The following is an 11209-nucleotide window of genomic DNA, read 5'->3' on the forward strand; positions in this document are numbered from 1 at the left end:
CTCCAGGGGTCATTTAAAGCCTCACTATGCTGAATTAGACATAATGCTATCAGAGTAATGGAGGCTTGATGAAAAACCACCTCCCACCTCCTCTTTGAGCTTATTGATAAAGATACTCAGATATAAAATGATCTGTTCTGTCAAAAGTGTGCAGCAGTCAGAGTGTGTTTTGATCAGTATTGATTCAGGCTGACCTCTGACATCTGACCTTTGGCCGTGCAGTTATGAAAGCAGACATCAGCTCCAAGGTTGTATAAACTTGACAAGAGCTGCAGCTGATGAATGTATTCTTTTTAATATAGATTTATCTGTCGGTTATTTTCTTGATAAATCGACAGAGAACGATACAGGTCCGTTCTATAAAGTGTCAGCAAGTTGTAAGAAATTGAACAGATCCAACCCGAGCACAGAATTTGAATTTATTATATTGTTTACCAGAGGTGTTTACAATGTCCAAATGCGCATAACAACTTCCCCAACCCCAAGTCGATGTCTTTAAATAGCTTGTTCTGTCTGACCAACAGTCCAACACTCAAATATATTCAACTACCTATCAAATATGACAAAGACAAGTACACAATCCTCACAAGTGAGCAGCTGGAAGCAGGGAAATGTTGGCATTTTTGCTTTAAAAATAACTTCAACAATGAATCAATAATAGAATGATCATTACCAAAAACTATGACGCTTCAAGGAGTAGACATATACTGTATGTAGTTACACATTATAAAAACAAAAGGAACAGAAACAAAACGAGTGCACAGTGACAGCAGCAGGCATATACAATATAATCAAAAGTAAATAAAGTAAAAAATAAACAACAACAAAAATGTCATAATTACTGCAAAAGAAGCCTTAAGAGTGGTTGGTTCAAAATGCGACAATTTTGCATTCTTATTTGTCATTTATCATTGAGAATTAAATATCTTTGTGTTTTAGACATGCCGCTTTAGGCTCTGGGAAATTTTTGACATTTCACAGATTAAACGATAAATTGATTTATCAAAAATTACATGAACGATTGTTAGATAATCAAAATAATCGTTAGTGGCAGCCCTGCTTGGATTTACCCGTAATCTGTTCCTCTCATCGTTAATACAAAGGCAGACTCATGCATATGTAACAAGGGGTGTAGTGGTAAATACAAAGGAGGGTAAACTCTCAGTACCTTGTTTCCTCTCATGGATCTATAGAGATGACCTGAAAATATATCAGCCTTCTTTCAAAGATGTGGATAAACCCACTACGCCAGTGGTAACAACACATATCAGCTTGATCTCCTGTCAAACACGGTATGGAACAGGGTCATCTAAATATCTCAGCACAGAAAAAAAGACTGGAGATTGGAGAGTAACTGGCTCTGTGAAATCGCCTCTGTCTCTCTACTACTGGTTATTCTGCTTGTCGATGATTGACCACAGTCCATCCCTCTCTCTCTCTCTCTCTCAGTGTGTGTGTGTCTCTCTCTACACCACACTGACATTATATCACTTCCATCTCTCCATCACGACCCTCTAATCTCCCCAGAGGCAATGCCCCTGACTCCAGGGGTCATTTAAAGCCTCACTATGCTGAATTAGACATAATGCTATCAGAGTAATGGAGGCTTGATGAAAAACCACCTCCTCTGTGTTTTGTTGTGGAGGATCACATGATGATTCAGCCTGACCTCTGATATCTGACCTTTGGCGGTGCAGTTATAAAAGCAAGACATCAGCACAGAAAAAAGAAAAAAAAGCACAGATTCCTCCGCTGTGGGAACTTGAAGGCCAAGTAGTCGTCATTTTGGGTCATTCAATCTTTCATTCATTCACTCAGGCAACTGCTAAATGATGATCCCGTTCATGAGCCATCGTGTTTATGAAACCTCAGACAGATAGGCTTCACAGTGCTGTGTGTGGCGGCCAATAGTGTGGCCAGGCTACAGTCTGGGGTGGTTACTGGCCACCATTTGGCTCCATCCAGTCAATATTTTATTTATTATTATCAACAATTGATCACATGACAGGAATGTTAACGTGGTCACTTGCAGGGACAAACTCACAAGAGAATAATCTCTTGACTCTGCAGTTCAGCTCTACAGAATGCGTTAGCATCTTTCAGCTCGCTGTTTTGAGCTCATTCACAGCCCTTTACAGCAACTTTACTGTTTTGGTCTCAGCAGGCAGCTAAAAGCTCTGAAGAACCCACTGTACACTACCTGCCCAGCACCAAACGGCACATACACACAGTTAGAAACTAGCTGGCGGATCATTTAAGAGCCAAATATTTCCCTCAGGAGTTGATTAGACCAAAACCTGAACAAAAAGAGTGAATACTGGGCTTATTCATCAGTTGGCCAGAGATACAACTCAAAAGGAATGCTAGTGTTGCTCTGTATATGCTGGATGTGTAATTAGAACTACGCTACACTACACAGCAACTTAAAAAGCTCTAAATGTGTTGTGTTTACAGCCTGTTTGTGCTGCAAAACCTCTGTTAATGCCAGTTTAAAAGTGCTTGATTGAACATTAAATATACAGTCATGAATGTTTTTAAATTGTTAAAAAAGGTTATTAACCATTTATACATTATTTAATATGTCTAAACCCTTTAGAAAGTGTTCGTTAACATTATGCTTGAATTATCTAGTATCTAACTTCAGAGCTGTTAAACATCTCCTCTACATCACAGAGAACACTGGATCATACCTCTCAGTATAGACACAGTTCCTCTGTCAGTACATTAAAGTTTATACTGTAGTATACACACAAGTGTATTATACAATGTTTTCTATCCTGAAACAAGTAAAGAGACGTACTTTAACACTGCATGTGAGAGCAGGCCCAGTGGCGACTGTCCAGGTTAGGATTTCAGTGAGGCATATGATTTCAGTGAGTGACACTGAAAAGACTAAGAATCACTTCATCCACAGTTTAGCCACATGCACCACATAATCATACAAAGAGCTGATTTATGGACTTTTGGGAAAAGTAGTTCCAACACTTTCTATGAACTCCAGTGTACAAAGCGAAAGAGGAAAAAGCCACACAAGGATCTGCTGTTAAAAGACAATTATTAGAATAGATAATAATTAGAATAAGAAAGGAACTAAGTACATTCAAATAGTGTACTTAAATACAAATCTGAGGCACTTAACTATTTGAGTATTGTCATTTTGTGCTACTTTATACTTATCCACTACATTTCTGAAGGACATGTTGTACCTTTTACATCTATAGGTACTTTAAAAAATAATATTTGAAATACAGAACATGTGATGTGCTTTTAAAATATGAGTCATTATAATGTATTAGTACCCAGTTGTATGTAAAACAGTTCAAATCAGCTCCACCTCGACCAGCTACAACAGTAAAAGCTGAGCACACATAATAATACTCCAATAATATAATAGTGTAACACTGACAAGGCTATTCTTCTGTAGTAAGTACTTTACTTACTTTTGCTTAGGGACCTTGTCAATGCAGGAATGTTAGTTATAATAAAGTATTTTTGCTGCTTTTAGTTAAGTAAATGACATAAATACTTGTTTCACCTTCACCTTTAAGTATAAACTATTGCCTGTATGTATTTGTGTTGGTGAGTATATTGTGTGCAAGCAGTATTAAATAATGTCTTGTTGAGCTGCAGACAGCCCCCTGGTGGCAGGCCTCACACATGTTCAACTGGTGCTCAGATTAAGGCTCACCAGCACCTCATAAAACCAGCATATCCTGCCTGAGCTGTACAGTCAGATATAACTACATTATCCTCAGTTCACCATCATATTATTCCCACATCATTCTTTAAACATCCAGATTTAAGTTTGCAGCCAGTTAATTCATTAACTACCATCATTAAGTGCACATAGACCTGCTTATCAACTCCCAATGTGCTTATAGTTATAGAGCGTTAGTTTTAGCTTTTCTTTAAATATCTTTCAGCCTAAAGAGCCAAGTTATTATTTAAATTTTCATTAATTAGGACTTAATAGCAGTAAAAGACAACAAAACAGCTGCCTATATATAAAAGGTAATAGTGGACAACGTTGCTTGCATTAGGCTCTAGATATAGGCCTATATTTTAAGTTACAGGTAAGAAGTGTGCAGTTTGTCTGTGTAGGTGTCTTAACTTGATGACTGCGAACATGAATTATTAAAATAATATATGTATTAAAGTCGCCTATGTTGCAGTTTTCCACTGTAAACACGAAGCAGCAGCTCCTACCTTTAATGGTCCATTGGGAAATAAAGCACTTTCCTCTGTTGACAGTCCACTCATGTCTTTAAGCCACGACGTCCTTCAATATGAAATCAGAATAATGTGGAATATAAACGTGTACTGTTTACACTGAGTAGACATATGAAATAAAGTATCTGATAATAAGTGTGTTAATAGCTGCCGAGATACTTGGTGTCCCACAGGTGCAGACTGCAGGACAGTTAGTTAAGCTGTCGGCCCTTAAACTCAACTTTCTCTGCTCGGACCGGCAGGAGGCTCGGTGTCCGTGCGGCCCTAGTGCCCGCAAACAGAGTGGCATGTATGGTAAGTACATTTACTCAAGTACTTAGATTTTATGTAACCTTATACTTCTACTGCACTACATCTCAGAGGGAAATGTTGTACTAATTACAGTTTTCCTTCCTGTGCAGTAAAAAAACACATATGTCCAAATGTGTTGATTTTGAATGTTTGTGATAAACTGAAGGAAGAAAAGTTCCTTTATGGGTTGAAGAAATTATGTTACTTCTTGAGCTAAATAAATAAAGTAAAATTAAAAAGTAAGTAAACAAACTATTTAAAAACCCTTTTGGATAAGCAGGAAAATACACTGACAAAACGTTGACAAAGCTCATCAAAAGTTGACTTTAGATATACATGGTTCTCACAGGACAGAAACACTTCACATATCATGAACATATAAAGATCTAATATAATTTAATGCATTGCTGTAGATCAAACTACCCAACAGTATATAAAAGAAGTTAAAATCTAAATATTTCTGCTCACAGTATTTATTTAGTCCTACCCTAACCCATATCCAATATCGGACATAAATTCTATTCTTCTACTATACTATATAATTATGATATATTGACATGTAAGCAGTATTTGTTACATGTCAGGTTGGAGCCATTTTAACTAGCCTACTTAAATACCGTGCCATCGGTGTGGGAATGGGATTAGTTTCTATTTCTGATGGCAGCGTCTGCTATATAAATGTATATAAATATAAATGTATGTGAATGTAGTGTCTTGAGTCGTTTGAAGATTAGAAAGGTGTTATAAGTGCAGTCCATTTACTATTACTGTTTGATAGTTTAATATACAACATCATGTTTATCAGATGACTATATGGATGCATAATAATGAACAATTATGGAAAGTAACTAGGCCTAAGTACTTATTTATGTACCAATGTACAAGTTGCACAATGAGGTATTTATAATATATTTCCAACTTATTCAACTTCATACTTCAACTCTTCTACATTTCAGAGCAAAACACTGTACTTACTGAACCACTAGATTTATTTAATAGCTATTGGTTACTAGTTAATTTGTCAATTAAAAATGTAAGGCTTTCCATACAAAACATATCAACTTTTAAAATATGATGCATTTTTGAATGGATTAAACAAACAGTATATAAAAGTTAAATCAGGCTCCAACATGTCCATCTACAACAGAATAATGCTGCTTACAGTACATATTAATACAGTACATCAGTTTGATACTACATAAGTATGAGTTGCTGATAAGGTTTTACTTGTAGTGGGATTCTGCACGTTCATAGAACTGGGGATGAAGATATGTTGATGGAGGATGGAGTTGCTATAAATATCTCTCTACTCCTCAGAAGCCGCTTCCCAAGCTTTTCATGAAAGACACATGAAGACACATTGTTAACAAAGAGCTTTTCACCATGCAGGCAAGAAGCGTTACCTTTGATTCTGGAGCATGACTGCGACGCAGTAGTAGTTTCACAGCCAAACGACAAACCTTTGGCTGTGATATTTCCAGATTGTAACCCACTTTGTACATTTTCCTGGAAGGAGAATTCAAAGAAATGTGGATGTTGGCTGAATCAATCATCCACAAGAGATGAGGGGAATGTATGTTTAGACTGTTATGTTTTATACTCACTGTCGACAAGGCAAACTGTCAGCTGGTGTTAATGGTTGTACCACAGAACAGACTCGTACCTAGAAGCAGGACACACAGACAGTCAGAGTTGAGTAAAAGTTCTTGTTAGCTTGATTTAAAAAAACTGGAAAGCGCCAAAACCAGGAGAAGGCAAACTTAACAAGGCAGGCAGGATCACAGACAGAATAAAGAAGGCTGAAACACTAGAGCAGACACAGACTAAGTGGAGTACTACTGCAAGTAAATCGGCATATATGCTACTGGGATGATTAGGGAAGTGGGAAGCAGTTGAGTGATAGGCGGGGAAAGTTGGTGGTAACAGTGGGAAATGGTTCACTAGAGGGCAGGAAGGAGTGGCTGGATCTGGAATGACATGGCAGAGAAAACAACAAAATGGATGTTAGGAACTAACTTATTTCTCACTTTTTTAGCCACAGCCTCAGTCTCTTAGTCGGTCCATCACTTTGGTCGAGACAGATGTATTGCAACAACAATCAGATGGAGTGCCATGGAATTTGGTTCAGCCATTCATGTCCCCCTCAGGATGAATTGGAATCACTTTGGTGATTTTATTTGGTTTTAATTTTGTGCCATCATCTTGTCAGGTGTTAAATTGGTCCTACATTTTGGTTTGGTAAGTGTTACCCATTATACCTGTTAGAAAGATATATATATAAAAAGCAACAATATCCAACAGCATAAAATGTTGATATACAACACTGTAAATAAAATAAAATACAAATAGTACAAAGGAGTAAGTAGTGACTGGATACTTATATATACTTTATACATATGAAGTAGGTGTTATACATGGTATATGCATGTCTATATACAGTATATACTGTACAGCGTGTAGGATTTATATTGACAATGATGGATGTTAGGTACATGTTACAGCACAGGTTGTATTTTAACATGTAAATATATCATTTATAATTGGCAAGTAAGTGTATGTTTTAGTGCTACAGGGTGTCTGACATTTTACTGTGATGATTTAAGTCATCAGAGTGATCACTGCTCTGTAGCGCCTACCAGAGGGGAGAAGTAGGAACATGTTGTGTACAGGGTGTCTTGTGTCTGCAGTGATGTTTCCTGTCTTTCCTGAATGTGGATATGTTTCTGTCCTGTTCGATGACTGAAACCAGACAGTGGTGCAGAGAACTGGATGACTGAGGCGTAAAACTGGATCAGCAGCTCCTGAAGCAGGTTGAACTAAAGTATACATCCTGTGCTGGGCCTTTTTGATGATAGAGGCATTTTCTTATCCCTCCTTAATAAAGGAAGTTGCAGATATGTCTGTGCTGTGCTTGTATTTCAATTATTATTATTCGTAAATAGCCTGAGTGCTTAATTTATCAAAAAGGATGCAGTATATTTGCAGACGCTGCAGCTGGCCAGCAGAGGGCATTATAAGTACAATAGATAAGATTTGATCAACTCCATACAGCTTAAGCTTTAGGGCTGTTTATTTTAACAACTTCTCTGTAGTTTTTTTTTCGGTATTGTGATCTTAATTGTCAGACATTGTGTGAAAAAGATGCTAAAGTGTAGAAGAAAACACAACAAAGTGACACAAATAGAGACTGTCTTGATTTAAAAGTGAATTTTCCTAGGCAAAAGAGTAATCAGGCTCAGATCACAAAAACAGTGATCATATTGGTCACTAATCAGACAACAATGGAGTTAATGGGATAACAACATTTCATAGGAGACACTAATGTACACAGGAAATCGGAGCAAACAGCTGGGTGGTAAATTAAGCAGATGACGAGGAAACAAAGCAATATTTTATTATTATTTTTGGCAATATAATAATTAGTCTGTGTTTATTAGATATATCATGTGTAAAATAGGTTAAAGCTATTTTTGGAAGACACATAAAAGCTAAAGATGCTGAGTGAGCTCTCACCCGGTTTACCAGGAGGCTGGATTTCAGTCTCTTCTGCTCAACTTGCAAGAATGTTTAGCTTACCCTGTTATGACATAAGCAGGCCTTTGTTTCCCTAAATCTGAATTATGCATGGCTGAACTGAATCCGTCTTACACACACACACACACACACACACACACACACACGGTGCGGACTGCTTATGTTACACTTTGATGCATGAAGGAGGCTTTCACACTTGTTTGTGCATGTATGTGTTTGTCCATGTGTGCATGTGTGTATATATACATGATGTCCGAGGTCATGAGGCTGAATATAACTTCATGTAACACTCTTTTGCCAATATTGTCCTTTTCATTTTCAGCAGGCTTGACTTGCTGCCACTCGGCCTAAAACAACAAAATAATAATTTAGCATATTCTAATAAGGAAATCACCAAAACAGTAGTGTAATGCTTTTCAGTTGTATTTTGTTACTTACAAGTCTCACAGTGTGTGTAATTTTTTATTATGTGTCCTGTCTTGTTTGTTTAGTGGTGTTCTTTCACTGTGTGTATGTTTTTTGCTAAGCCTTTAAAAGCTTAGCTTTAAACCAACTCTATATACAATATAATTAAACGGTAACATAAATTAGTATAAATGATTACACCTCTATTTACCCTCATGCCGAAATGGCTGCTGTGAAAAAGGTCTGTTGATGTGGAGAGAGGTGTCTGCCACATAGCACACCACCCTCAGCAGTTAGGGGTTAGGTGCCTCACTCAGGGAGACCTCGGCAGTGCCCCAGAGATGAACTGGCACCTCTCAATCAGACCCAGTCTGTATCGACTGGCCCATGATGGGCTTGAACCGGTCACCCTCCGGTCCCTATGGAATGAACTACTGCCACCCCAAACAGTCCCCAAACAATGTCACTGATCACAATAAAAAGACTAAATAAAGCCAGCATTATCCCTGCTCTTTCACTGCCTATATGTCTGTTTTTACACCATCCTGGCTGTGAAAGTTTCAGCTGAGTCTTTTAACGGAATAAAACAACAAATTATAACAAGGCAGAAGGCGTGAATATGTAGACTAAAATTAATAGTTGTTGAGATGCCCCTCCACTCAAAAATATGCTTACCTTCGTGTTCCTACAGTTGGATGTTTCAGCTTGTACAGTGTTTGAGTGTCTCTGTGCTCACTGAAAATTTGAAATCACAAATAGTTTGGAGGTCAATCCTGGTCCAGCATGCAGCTTACACTAGTGTGAGGTAGAAACTTGATGCCTCCAGTGCACATGAGTCAGAATAAGTAGATGCTTTTTTAACGATTTTGATGTGGAAATTTTAGAAAGCAGAAAGAGACACACATTATCACATTGTCACACATTATTGTTCCAAGCAGATATCTAAATTCATGTCTGGAGGGGGTCTGTGTTTGAGAGTAAAGATTTTTTTGACATCCTGAACTAAGATCAAATAACCTTTTTCTCATCCACCAGAACAGCTGGATGTCAGGACAAAGATTGGTCTTTCTGACCTCCTGCACGTCTAACACGTCAGCATTGATGGAAGGCGATGGCACCAGAGCTTACGAGGAAACTCAGAATGATATGATCAAACCTGGACCAGTTTTCTGTCTTCTTACCCCTCTCACCTTTCATATTAGTCTGAGCATCATAATGTATCGACAGGAGACCATCCATAAGGTGTGACAGTTTGTTGTGTGATAAGAAATGCAATTTTCTTATTACCGAAACACCTGAAGAATTGAAATTTGACAAAAGACTTAAGTTTTCATTATTTGTGCTGAATGTGAGGGCTGTTTATCAGTGTCAGGGGGGAGCAGATACATGGCAACCTCACAGTCAAGTCACAGCCTCTCAGTCACAGTGTTTGGCTCACGACGCTGCAAGGCAGCATGTTCAGAATTTATATTGGCATGTGTGGGGCTGTTATCTGTTGTCTGCATTTATTTGTCTCAAATTTTAACAAACTTTTGACAATAAAACATTGGCATCTAAAATTTTACATTTTGTTGCTTGTTGTTTTTCCAATACATTTCTCAGGTTTTAGTCTCAACAAATGTCAGATGGAGGACACGTCAAACAGAAAACATTGGTGAAATGTCAGTGGCACAAAGCTCCAGGCTTTCTGTTTGCAAGGGTTAGATGTAATGTCAACACGTGGAGGGTAGGTGGGTCAACTGATGAATCAATATTATCTGCTGATCCATCGCTTTGGTCCAGACTGAAATATCTCAGTAACTATTGGATGGATTGCCATTTAAATGTATACAGATACAGTATTCATGATCCCCAGAGGATGGCCTCTGCAGCAAGGACTCATGGGGTGCCAGCTCCAACAGGTGAGCTACTGGGTGCCCTAAGTTAAAACATTTTCAACCGGAGGTGTTTTCTCTTTAATTTGCGCCACTCTAAGCAAATCAGCATCCCCTGCTTCATTCCTTTGATTGTATATGCATCTAAAATATCCCTCCCTTCTGAACACATGGACAATTTTGTTTTGAAAATTGTTTCAAAGAGGCCACTGTTTTTAGAGAAATGGTGCTGAAAGAAAATACATAATCTAAAGCTGCCTAATTGAGAGTACAGCGGAGCGTCAGTGGCACTCATGCCATATGGAGGCGTTTCTTTCTCCAATTTTTGTCTAGGCAGATGTAAATACTTCCTCATGCAATGGTAAAAGCATATTTGAGGAATCTAATTTGCTAAAGTGGACATTAATCATGTGAGAGTCCGCGCCACTAAAAGATAATGTACATAACTTCCAGAAAGGACACAATGGGGAGCATCTGATTCAATGGAGCCTAATGAAGCTCCATCACTGGCACTTAATGGCTTCTGCTATTCAACCAGACCTCTCAGGGCTAAATGAAAAGCAACAGAATCCCTCAAGTGACCGACATCTTTGCAGATTCACTCAGGGTCCAAATTAAACTCCCTACGCACATTGCTTCAAAGGGGCAGGAAATACTTTTAATGAGCGTTCAAACGGAAAGGTCTATATTCAAATCTCAAAATAGCTCAAATTAGGGAGCATAATGAAAAGTGTATGCATGATTTAAAGAATATATGTTGCTCTTGTTTGAAATAATGCTATAAAACTGCCATATTTGCTGTGAAATAGTTAGGTTCATACCAATCTCAGAGGATGGATTAAATAAAATAAGCAAACTGCGTGTTTACAAAAAAA

The sequence above is a fragment of the Morone saxatilis genome, unplaced genomic scaffold (assembly GCF_004916995.1).
Source record: "Morone saxatilis isolate NCDOM2014 unplaced genomic scaffold, NCSU_SB_2.0 Contig21, whole genome shotgun sequence".
In the NCBI taxonomy this organism is placed as follows: Eukaryota; Metazoa; Chordata; class Actinopteri; family Moronidae; genus Morone; species Morone saxatilis.